Source organism: Panthera tigris, chromosome A2, assembly GCF_018350195.1.
Source record: "Panthera tigris isolate Pti1 chromosome A2, P.tigris_Pti1_mat1.1, whole genome shotgun sequence".
In the NCBI taxonomy this organism is placed as follows: domain Eukaryota; kingdom Metazoa; phylum Chordata; class Mammalia; order Carnivora; family Felidae; genus Panthera; species Panthera tigris.
The window spans coordinates 139772455-139784100 of NC_056661.1; positions in this window are offsets into that span (position 1 = coordinate 139772455).

Here is an 11646-nt window from a genome sequence, read left to right on the forward strand (position 1 = left end):
AACTCATGAACCATGAGATCATGACCTGAGCTGAAGTCGGTCGCTTAATCGACTAAGCCACCCAGGCGCCCCACACAGATTAACTTCTTAAAAATTAAGATTTTTTCCAAATCAAAGTTGATATAATCACATAATAGAAAATTTGGAAAATAGAAAAAATAAGGGAGGTCACCAATAATCACTGTAACATATATTGGCAACTTTTGGTATATTTCTTTTTAGCATTTCTTCTAAAGACTTTTTTTACATGATTGTAATAATGACATATGCATAATTTTACATCCTGTGCTTTTCACTTAACCATGTTGTAAGTAGTTTTCATGCTATTTCATAATCCTCACCGATATTATTTGAGTATCATCTTTAAAGCCACAGAATAGTCTGTCAACTGAATGTGGAAAAATTTAATCAACAATTTGCCTTAAGTTTTAAGTTTAAAAAAATTTTTTTTAACATTTATTTATTTTTGAGACAGAGAGAGACAGAGCATGAATGGGGGAGGGGCAGAGAGAGAGGGAGACACAGAATCGGAAGCAGGCTCCAGGCTCTGAGTCATCAGCCCAAAGCTGGACGCGGGGCTTGAACTCATGGACCGTGAGATCGTGACCTGAGCTGAAGTCAGACGCTCAAACGACTGAGCCACCCAGGTGCCCCAAGTTTTAAGGTTTAAATGTCAAGCTTTTACTACTTAGCCACCTAATCAGAGAATATTTCCCAGATTACCCTCCTAATTCATTCATTCACCTAATATTCAGTTTTTACATTAATCAATTTATTAAGCATTACTTATCAGGTACTATTGAAACATATCCTTGAACAAAACAAAGAACTTTGTCTTCTTAGAACTTACATCTAGATGGACATTAAACATACCAATTAGCAATTTAAAATATTTTTTAAGTTTAAAAAAAATTTTTTTTTGAGAGAGAGAAAGTGGGGGGAGGGGGAGAGAGAATCCCAAGCAGGCTCCATGCTGTCAGCACAGAGCCCGTTGTGGGGCTCGAACTCATGAACTGTGAGATCATGACTTGAGCTGAAATCAAGAGTTGGATCCTTGCTGACTCAGCCACCCAGGTGTGCCCCATTAGGAAATTTATATTAGATATGAAATCTATGGGGAATAAAAGAGAGAGCAGAGTGGGGAAGGATGGGATTTTTCATGTATTGAGCCTCACTGAGCAGATCCTGTGTGAATGAGAGAGAGTTAGCTATGAGGATGTTTGGGGGAACAGTATTTCAGGCAAATGAATCAGCTGGTACACATTTGATAGCTGGTGTGGTGTATTCAAGGAAGAGCAAAGAAGGCACTAGGGCTGGATCTTCTCTTCACCATTAACTTCCTTTTATTTTTTGGTTGGTAGCATTTATCACCATCTGACATAGTGTATATGACATATTTGTCTCTTTCTTTCTTCCCTTACTAGAATGTAAACTAGAAAAATGACAACTTCATTGTGTTCAGTATTTGCTAGAACACTACTTGCTACAGTGCCTACCACATAGTATATGTCCAATAAGTATTCTGAGTTTTTTTCTTAAATTTATTGAAGTACTCCCTACACCTCATGTGGGACTCGAACTCATGACCCTGAGTCTGAGTCACATGCTCTTCCAAGTGAGCCAGCCAGGTGCCCCCCAGAATTAATGAATCAATCAATGATTCAGAAATCTGAATCAGTGGAAGCAATATATTTGTCATAAGTTTTTTTTTTAATTCTGCACATTAATAGTAAGTTATTGCAAAGCCATACTTAAGCATTAGTGTTCTATTCTAATCCTAGCACATTAGCCTCTGAAATCTGTAGTTTAACTCCACTGTGAAGATCTCAGGCCTGAAGAGAATAAATCGCTTGGCAAAGTCAAAGAGTCAGTTTGTAAAAGAACCCAATCTGGGGGTTAGGGGATGAGTGAAATAGGTGATAAGCATCAAAGAGTACACTTATTACGATGGGCACTGAATAATGTATAAAATTGTTGGATCACTATATTGTATACCTGAAACTAATATAACACTGTATTTTAACTCTACTGGAATTAAAATTAAAAACTTAAAAAAAAAAAGAAAGAATACTTCCCACACCCCCAGCAAAAAACAATAACAAACAAAAAAAATGCCCAATCCAGAATCCGAGTTGCCTAATTTTCTTTCACCATAACTGGTTGTAATGGAATCCAAATATATTCATTCAGCTTTGATTATGAATTCAACGCATTTCAAAAAATTAATTTGGGCTACTATTGCTAATTATGTTCAATCAAACTCCAGGTATTCCAGTTTTAGATACTCTGTTTAATTTGACTCACTTCTGGAAAGGAAATATACATCCTGAGCTGCTTTAATGACCACAGCTTCTTTAGATTGTCCTAACTTCCCTTTACGGAAACAACAAAGTACTTAGCCTCTCTAATCTGCCATATTCTCTTTTATAAAAGGAAGATAATAATGGTATCTTTTGTCTTTTTATACAGATGTAATGAAATCAAGTACATAAAATACTTAGCATAAAACCTGGCACATAAAAAATCCCTAGCAAATGTTAGCTATTATTATCAAGTACTTTCAATATTGCTTCCCATAAAAACTGTGATAGGCAATATTATCTCTATTTTGAAGTAGAGTTATGTATGATTTAGAGTATTGAAATGACTAACTTAATATCACAAAGAAGTATCGAAGCCTGAACCCTTTTCAAGGAAATTTAAAGTAGTTATCTTTTCATCAGATCTCAGCAGAATACAGAAGACTTATTTCTACCAAGTTTATTTTTACTAATTTACGGGGATACATAAATTACAAGCATACTGATTCTGTTTTCAGATAATCCATGCTTTTTTTGACCCCATGTAGGAAAACTGTTAAAGTAACCAATCTACTAGCAACGTACCCTTAGCTTGCATAGTCTAAATATCTAAATGCCATTTACCTATAAAAGAAACCAGCGTCTCTTAGGAGAATGTCTGATTCTAGGTCTAAGACAGGAAATGTACAAAATCTGAAACATCTTGTTATACCATTAAGCAAGGATGCTATCAAGGATCACTAGACTTGTATCATAAATACTCACTAGCCAACATAAAGAGTCTTCTGCTGCCAAAGGTGGGAAAATTCAAGAATCACTAAAGAAATAACTGCAATGGATTGAAATGCATGAAATGTATTTAAATCCATGAGGTCAAAGAGATATTAAAGAAAAACCTTCATTGACTGCTTTGAAGGATGTTAAGGAACCAACCTATTATTCTGAAAACTGGTAAATAACAGGAAAGAATCAACCATTTATTGAGCTATTTCCTATATGAACTCTATATACCTCAGGGTAACCAAATAATGGAAGAGGGAAATTTTCTTTTTGAAGCCAACGAATGAAGAAGGCATGATAAAATTAGAATATAACCATTTTGCGATTCCTAATGAATTACTGGCTCAGGCACAGATCATCAATGGCTGCTAATATCATGAAAAGAGATAAAGCCAGACATTACCTACCACCTAACTGAAGTATATAACACTAGCTGAGAACAAATCCTTCCAGAAATCAAACAGAAATCTGATCAGCCTTCTACCAATTCACAGGAAGCATAAGGAACAAAGGAAAATGCAGAACAACATGACAGGGATATAAAGATCAAAATTCATATCCTAGGGAGCTTTGTAGGACAAATAATCCGGTTTTATCAACAAATACATTGTGAAGGAAAAAAAAAAGGAGAAAGAGCCAATATGTATATCAACATGGGCTTGTTAAATGAATTATAGTAGATTTATACAATGGGATAACATTCAGCTTTAAAAGGGAATGAGGAAGTTCTCTGTAGGCTGATGTCAAAAGACGTTTAAAATACAGTTGTCTTGTTTAGGCTTCTTTTTGACTTCTGTCTAATCACATTGGAGGAAACTCATGATCTTATACATTAGAAATGTATTTCCAACCACATTTTAGAAAGACTTCCTGGAGACAGCTAAACTAATCTAAAGTTTCTTAAGGTCTAGTAGGTATTGTACTCTGAGGTATACAAACACAAGGGCCATAAGTGATTGACCATCTAAACTCAAGGAAATGATAATATCATCAAGAAAAGGGAAACAGAATAAACCATTATTAAGCCATGTACCTCAAATAAAAGTAATATATATATCTATCAATATTTTTTAGAAATTTGCTTATTCTAAATTTGGAGTGGCAGCTCTATTATGTTATATTTTAAAATGATAGAATAAAATTTAATAACAGGAAAAATAAATACTGTGTCAAAGTGAATGTTAATATTGTGCTTTTTGTTTCTACTAGAGAACTAAATGTAAACACTTGCTGCTTCCTTTGTCTTTAATGTTAATTTTAAGAACTTGGAAAATTTTTAACGTTGCTGAACATTCGTTTACGAACTTGATACTTTGTTCTTCTCTGCAGAGCCAGGAACCATCAATTTTTCACTTCAAATATCCCTTTTATTATGCAAACTTAGAACTCTGTTCTTTGTGTCTGGAAAGTAAAAGTCTTAGGTCTTCATTGAGACCACTTACTCCATTTTGTTCTACTAAGATACTAAGAGAAGTAATTTTATGCATTCAAATTTATTGATACCCCCAAATAACTTATAATTCCTTTGTCAAGGAAAAATAGATAATAAATGTACTACATGTTGGAATGTGTTTGCACTCCTAAGTATAAGAGCATGCTATACTCTCACTTAGGAGCATTTACTCATTTTAATTTGTGTGTATTCTTATAATCTATATTTCCCCCGGGATATATGAAATCTGCCCTTCCCCCTTTTTAAAAATATTAATTTATTTTGCCCTTTGGAGGCAGATAGTGCAAGACTGCTCTACAAAGTGCACAGGGGCTAAGAATCGTAAGACTCACTACTTGATCATCTTAAGACGGTAGGTGATATTCTAGCTATCACATCTGAATTCCAGGCAGCCCAACGGAAGAAAATCCAAAGAAGAAATAAAGCAAACACAATAAATCTCCTTTAGAATATTTCCCAGAAACTGGGGAATACCTGTTTATATCCTTTGGCAGAATTTGTTCAGTTGACCCCGTCCAACTGCAAGGAAGACAGAAATGTGGTCTTATTTCTGACAGCCATTTGGCTAGTTTAAAATCTACTACTATTAAAAAAGAGAACAGGAGATTGGAGAATAACGGACAGTCTATGCCACTCCTATATCCTGTACAATGGACACTTTTTTCATTCCACTTTCTCTTCCCCCTGTTCACCAAATCTTCCTGAACAGTGGGGACTATCTTGTTCACCATTGTATCTCTAGGCCAAACTCAGACCAGGCACATAGGAGGTACTTGAAAAATGTTTGTTAAAACAGAGAATAATAATTCAGTTTTTCCTAGCCAGAGATGCATGTTAAAATCACTTGAGGAGCCATCCCAAAACAAGTTACCACCTCCTGTAGAGTCAGAAGTCTTGAGCTGACATCATATTCTGAAAAAGCTTCCCAATCAGCTATAATGTGTATTCCTAGTGAGAAAAACATTAAAATATATAATAAGAGAAGAAAAAGTAATGTAATCTTTAAAAAAGAAACAAAAACATTAATTGGTATTCTGCTTCACATCCTAAGTGGTAGAGACAGAAAATAGATTGTTCTTAGGGATTGTGAGAGCCGTGATGCTGAGATGCTTGTCTGTCCCTCCTTCCTTCTTCTTTCTCCCTCTTTCTTCTTTCTTTTCTCCTTTCCTTTCTTTTTACCTTCTCTTCTTCTAGTTAAATTGGCATTTCTGTCCAGTATTTTAGTTCTTTTCACTTTAATTTCCCTAATTAAACATCATTATTATTTTTATTAAATATGGACATAGTTTGATTAGATTTACTTACATATTGACCTTTTATTCCCTCATTTTACTATTTTATATATCAAACTTCTGTCTAGGATTACTTTCCTTATTACCGAGGATCATTTTTTATAGTTCCATTAGTGAGAGTCGACTGGTGGAGAACTCTCTGGGTTTTTAATTTGTTAATTTCTTAATTTTACCCTTAATGTAGAAAGATAGTCTTGGTGGGTATAAAAGTATAAATGGATAGTTATTTTCCCTTAAGATTTTTGTAGATCTTTATCATAGTTTTCTATTGTTTTGGGGGATAAAAAACTTCTTTCTATCCAATTGCCTTCCTTTGTAAGTAATCTGGCCCATTTTACAATGTTATGTCTCGTTTTGGAGTTCTATAGTTTTGTTTAGTGTTTTTTTTTTTCCTGCTTATCCTGTTTATCATTTGATAGTCTTTTGCTTAATCATTTTTATGATTCCATATTTTTACTTTTTAGTATTTAATTTTTACTTTATTTAGTACTTAATATTTGATAGTTATAATTCCTTGAACATTAAGAGATTCTATATCTGTTTTTTTTTTTAATTCTTGCTAACCTCAGTAATATTAGCTTGTTATTTGTGTGTTTGGTAAGTTTTGAGAATGAATCCATATTTTGTTGATTTTAGTCTGCGAGAATTTTAAGTGTCAAAATTTGGGTTGCTTTCCTCTAGAGAAGAGAAGATTTTTTTTTAAATTTTTAAATTTTTTTTTTTATTTTTGAGACAGAGAGAGACAGAGCATGAGCAGGGGAGGGGCAGAGAGAGAGGGAGACACAGAATCTGAAGCAGGCTCCAGGCTCCAAGCTGTCAGCACAGAGCCTGATGCGGGGCTCGAACTCACGGACCGTGAGATCATGACCTGAGCCAAAGTTGGACGCCCAACCGACTGAGCCACCCAGGCGCCCTGAGAAGATTTTTTAAAATTATACAACTTGAGATATAATTCACATCTTATACAATTCATCAATTTTTTTTTTTTTTTTTGAGACAGAGCATGAACGGGGGAGGGGCAGAGAGAGAGGGAGACACAGAACCGGAAGCAGGCTCCAGGCTCCGAGCCATCAGCCCAGAGCCCCACGCGGGGCTCAAACTCACGGACTGCGAGATCGTGACCTGAGCTGAAGTCGGACACTCAACCGACTGAGCCACCCAGGCGCCCCTACAATTCATCAATTTAATTTGTTATTTGTTATTTGTTATCATCAATTTAAAGCATCCATGTCAATGGTCTTTACTATAGTCACAGAGTTGTGCATTAATCACCCCATTAAATTTTAGAGCATTTTTATCACCCCACAAAACCCCCAAGCCCATTAGCAGTCGGTATTCATTTTTCCCCAATCCCTCCCCTCCAACCCCAGGGAACCACTAATCTACATACATGCACATGCCTGAGAGTGGCAGGTGGAAGAAAGCAGCCCTAAATTGGGTAATGCTCTGTCCTAGAGAAGTGTTTGTCACTAAAAGAGTCATGAGTCTTTCAAATGTTCTCAGCTTGATACTTACAAGATAAAATTTTACTTCACAAGAGGTAAAAGCAAGACCTTTCCTTAGTGGAGCCTATATCTTCCAAGAAGAAATAGTGTGAGATGCTAATGAGAGTCAATATCAGGGGCTATTTTCCAGTTGCTCCAGAAATACAGCAAAGACGTTCTTTATTAACAATGCTAATAAAGCAAGGCTAAATTTAGCAAGGCTAAATTCTGTGTTCCTTAACCAAGATTAAGCATCCTCTTTTCAATCCATTGCCTCTTTTCATAGACTCCCAAGATCTAACCTATAGTTACTTATTTGGCCTTCAACTTATTGAAAACTGACTTTTCCCATAACTTTGGCACCATCAGGTTTGATTGTGAAAATCCAGGAAGAGGTGAGGGAAAGGAGAAAAAAAATTATCCATGAATAATCATTAGTGACTAGGTCACGTTGGACTAAATTGTCCTGATTAGGTGGATTTCTTGTGTTGCTTAGTTTTATAATTAATCACAAGTAAATAATAAGAGATTTCCACATTGAAATGTTGGGTTTAAACTTCTCTATTCTTTCCTTTCGTTGACCCTTGACCCACATATTATTAATAGACACTGGCAATGCCACACAGATCCCCCAAGGTCCCTTACATAATTTGTTGTGCATCCCCCCTTCCATATTCAGTGTGCTTTCCATCCTCACTCCTTCCCGTTCAGTGTGGTTTTGCTTCCCACAGCCCTTCATTGGATCCTCTGTGTGAGCAGGCTTATACTGCCCTCCTCAGGAGCTTATTGAAATTACACCATTTTTGTCTACATCTCCTTTCTTCTGTTTCTTTCATTCTCTTGAGTGCCTTTTCCTGTGAAAACTTCCTTAATAAATCACTGCACAAGAAACCTTATCTTGGGTTAGCTTCTAGGGAACCTGACCTGAAATCTTTTTGCTCTCCAAATATTTAGAGTCAAGCATAAAAAAAAGGAAGTTTGCCTTTTACATGGAAGCAATATCACAGACAAGTTTAAAATACAAATTGGAGAACACATTTAGAACATGCGGGACTCCTGGAGTGGCTCAGTTTGTTATGTGTCTGACTCTTGATTTTGGCTGGGATCATGATCTCATAGTTTCTGGAATGGAACCCTGTGCTGAGCTCTGCACTGACAGCATGGAGCCTGCTTGAGATTCTCTTTCCCTTCTGCTCTCTGCCCCTCCCCTCTCACACACACACATGTGCTTGTGCATGCATGTGCACTCTCTCTCTCTCTCTCAAAATAAGTAAAGATTTGAAATAATAAAAAATAAATAAAATAAATAAAATTGAACTTTCCTAAAAAAAGTGCTCTCTTTAAAGGACACTTAAGCAAATGAATTCAAAACAACCCAAACCTAACATGGGAAAAGGACATAGAAAATCACAGCAAAGAAACTATGAAATGGCTCAGTTTTTCAGAATAAAAGAAATAGCGATTCAAGTGACAATGAGATACCACTTTTGCATTACTTAGATTGGCAAAGCCTTTGCAAAGCGTAATAACATAGTGTTAGCTTGGATGTGGAGAAATCAGCCTTCTTAATTTTTGGAGGGAGTGTTAACTGTTAACTGATACAATATCTTTAAGAGTCCACATTATATATTAACTTGAAAATGGACAAACCTTGCCTTTTCAACCCTGATTATTTTTCTCATTCTTCTTTTTGAATTCTGTAATAACATTTGCTTTAGTCTCAATATTTGTGTCCCTTAAAAATTCATATGTTGAAATACTAATAGCCAGTGTGATTGTATTAGGAGGTGGGTCTTGTATTAGGAGGTACATGTATGAGGTCATGAGTTCTCATGAATGGGATTAATGCCCTTATTAATGCCTTAATGGGAAAAGACCCCACAGAGCCTGCTCACCTTCTTCCACCATGTAAGGATACAAAGAGAAGTCTGCAATCTGGAAGACAGCCCACACCCAACTATGCTGGCATCTAGATCTTAGACTTCCTGCCTTGAGAACCGTAAGAAATAAATTGTTGTTGTACATAAGGTACTGTGTGGTATTTTGTTAGAGCAACCCAAATGGATTAAAACAGTATTTATCGCTCTAAAATTGTCTCTTTATTTACTTGCTTATTGTCTCCTCGCACTAAATGCAAACTCCAAAGAGCTTGTCCCTTGTCCTCCCTAAGTCCTACATGGTGTCCTCCATGCCCGTGCTTCACATATAATAAATGCTCCATTTAAAAGAGTTGAATTGGGGCTTTTGAATGCTCAGTCTGCAGAGCATGTGACTCTTGATCTCAGTGTTCTAAGTTCGAGCCTCATGTTGGGTGTGGAGATTACTTAAAAATAAGATCTCTAAAATATAAAATAAAATAAAATAAAATAAAATAAAATAAAATAAAATAAAATAAAATAGTTTAAGCAATAAATTAAGTAATCAGCACCTATGGTATAGCTTGAGATGCCCCAGTGACTCTAGGACATCTCAATATTCTTCTGCGATGTCTGAAATTCTCACTTGGGCAAATAATGAAGACACTAAGGGAGCCTATTAAACTATTATATCATGAAAATCTAAGAAGAAGTAAATTAGCTAAGGAGTTGGAGCAAGAGACTGAGGTTGTGGGCCAGGTAAGATCAGAATCATGAAGTAGATCTTAATTAATTGCAAGCAAGTGGATGGCAGACTTTGGCAGCAGTGTGGAAAGCCTTACTTAGGTTGTAGAGATGATAACCAAGAGAAGATTTAAGATAAAGTACAGAGGAGAAACCAGAATTGAAACCAAAGCAGAGAGAGTATTACAGTGTTCACCAGAATGTTCTAAGCAGAGAAGTGAAAAACAGTGAAAACCAGGGCATAGGGGAATATCCTTTAGTCATCAGAACACATCAAGCAGTGAGAAGCAGTGGGTTATAGTCCAAGCTTAGAGAGACCAGGCAGCCCGTGAGTGCAGGTCCAGAGGAGTTATGGGGAACCCACGACATTATTTCTGGGTGAAGAAGGGGAGGCATTGGAAGTGCCAGCCAATTTAGGCAAATTATGACAAAAATATTGGAGACTCCCTAGTTTTGTCACCAGTAAGAATATAGAAGGGGCCAGGGTTGAGGTATGCAACAATTCTATTCCTTCTGCTGGTACCCTATATTGACTACAGACAGCAATGCAACTAGAGACTGAGGGTTTCTGGACACAGTCTAGTTTTAGTCAAACCTCTGGTTTGGGACCTTGGTTCAAGCCACACCTCTTTGGGCTCTTTCTAGAGTTCTCTCCTTCAGATGTTAAAATTTGATTCTAAATCTTTGAAGATAGCCAGAAACATCTCACACATCACCCCAGGTAGCTTTTTGATGAAACAAATCTCTTGAACTGAAGAACCCACCTGGCCTCACAGCAACTGGTTTACCTTCCTCTTTTGAACTGCTGAGCTAAGGCCCTCCAAGACTTTGGCAACAGAGTAGATATGGCTCTGAAATCAGAACCTAAGGGATTCAACTGAGACTTGCTTGCCTGAGGAGGGGGAAGTGAGTAGTATCTATAAAACAGGGACAACACTTGTGCCTACTACCTCTTAGGGTTATTATTAGGAAGAGATGTGTTAATAAGTATAGCGTGTCTGAGAGAGAGAAGGGAAGAAGGGAGAGGGTGGGAAGGAAAGGATGAAAATGAAAATGTAGTGTTTATTTAACTGTCTTCTCAGATTTGAGACTGAGGCTAGACTCAAGCCACTGGCCCTTTGTCCTCTGTTTCCTCAACATACTTTAAATGACAAAAATGCGTAGGCTTGGTACTGATGAGCCCATAATTCGCCCATTCCACTCTCTGTTCCCGAGAAAGTTACATGACAAAGATATACTTAAATTTATCACTGTTGGCAAAATTAGAAGGTAACATACATTAACCAGGAAGTAAAAGACCACCATAAATAGTTCAAATTTACCTCTAATTTAGGGAAAGTGTCAGTCTTTTAGTCTAAAGGACTTCTAACTTCTTAGGTCCTGCGATATGGAAAGTTCGTAACTATGAACACAGCATTTCCATTTTCCTGTTCAAAACTGAGCAAATGAAGTAAAAATATAGAACCTAATTGCCACATTTATCTAATCATCTGGAGTAAGTGAACAAAAAACAATAGCTGTGCAAAAATATTAATCAAAGAGTACCCATTCTGTTAAACTTCCCTAAACCAAAGCAAGCTGGTGGTTTAGAAGTCAGAGGTCTGACTGCAACGAGGTCTAACTAACTGCGTACCTTTAAGGATACTTAGATTGGACTTGAATTCCTTCTTCTCAAGTGAGGTTGATTCTAATAGCAAAGTATAATGATTAATTATGCCAGTGGAACTATATCCATAT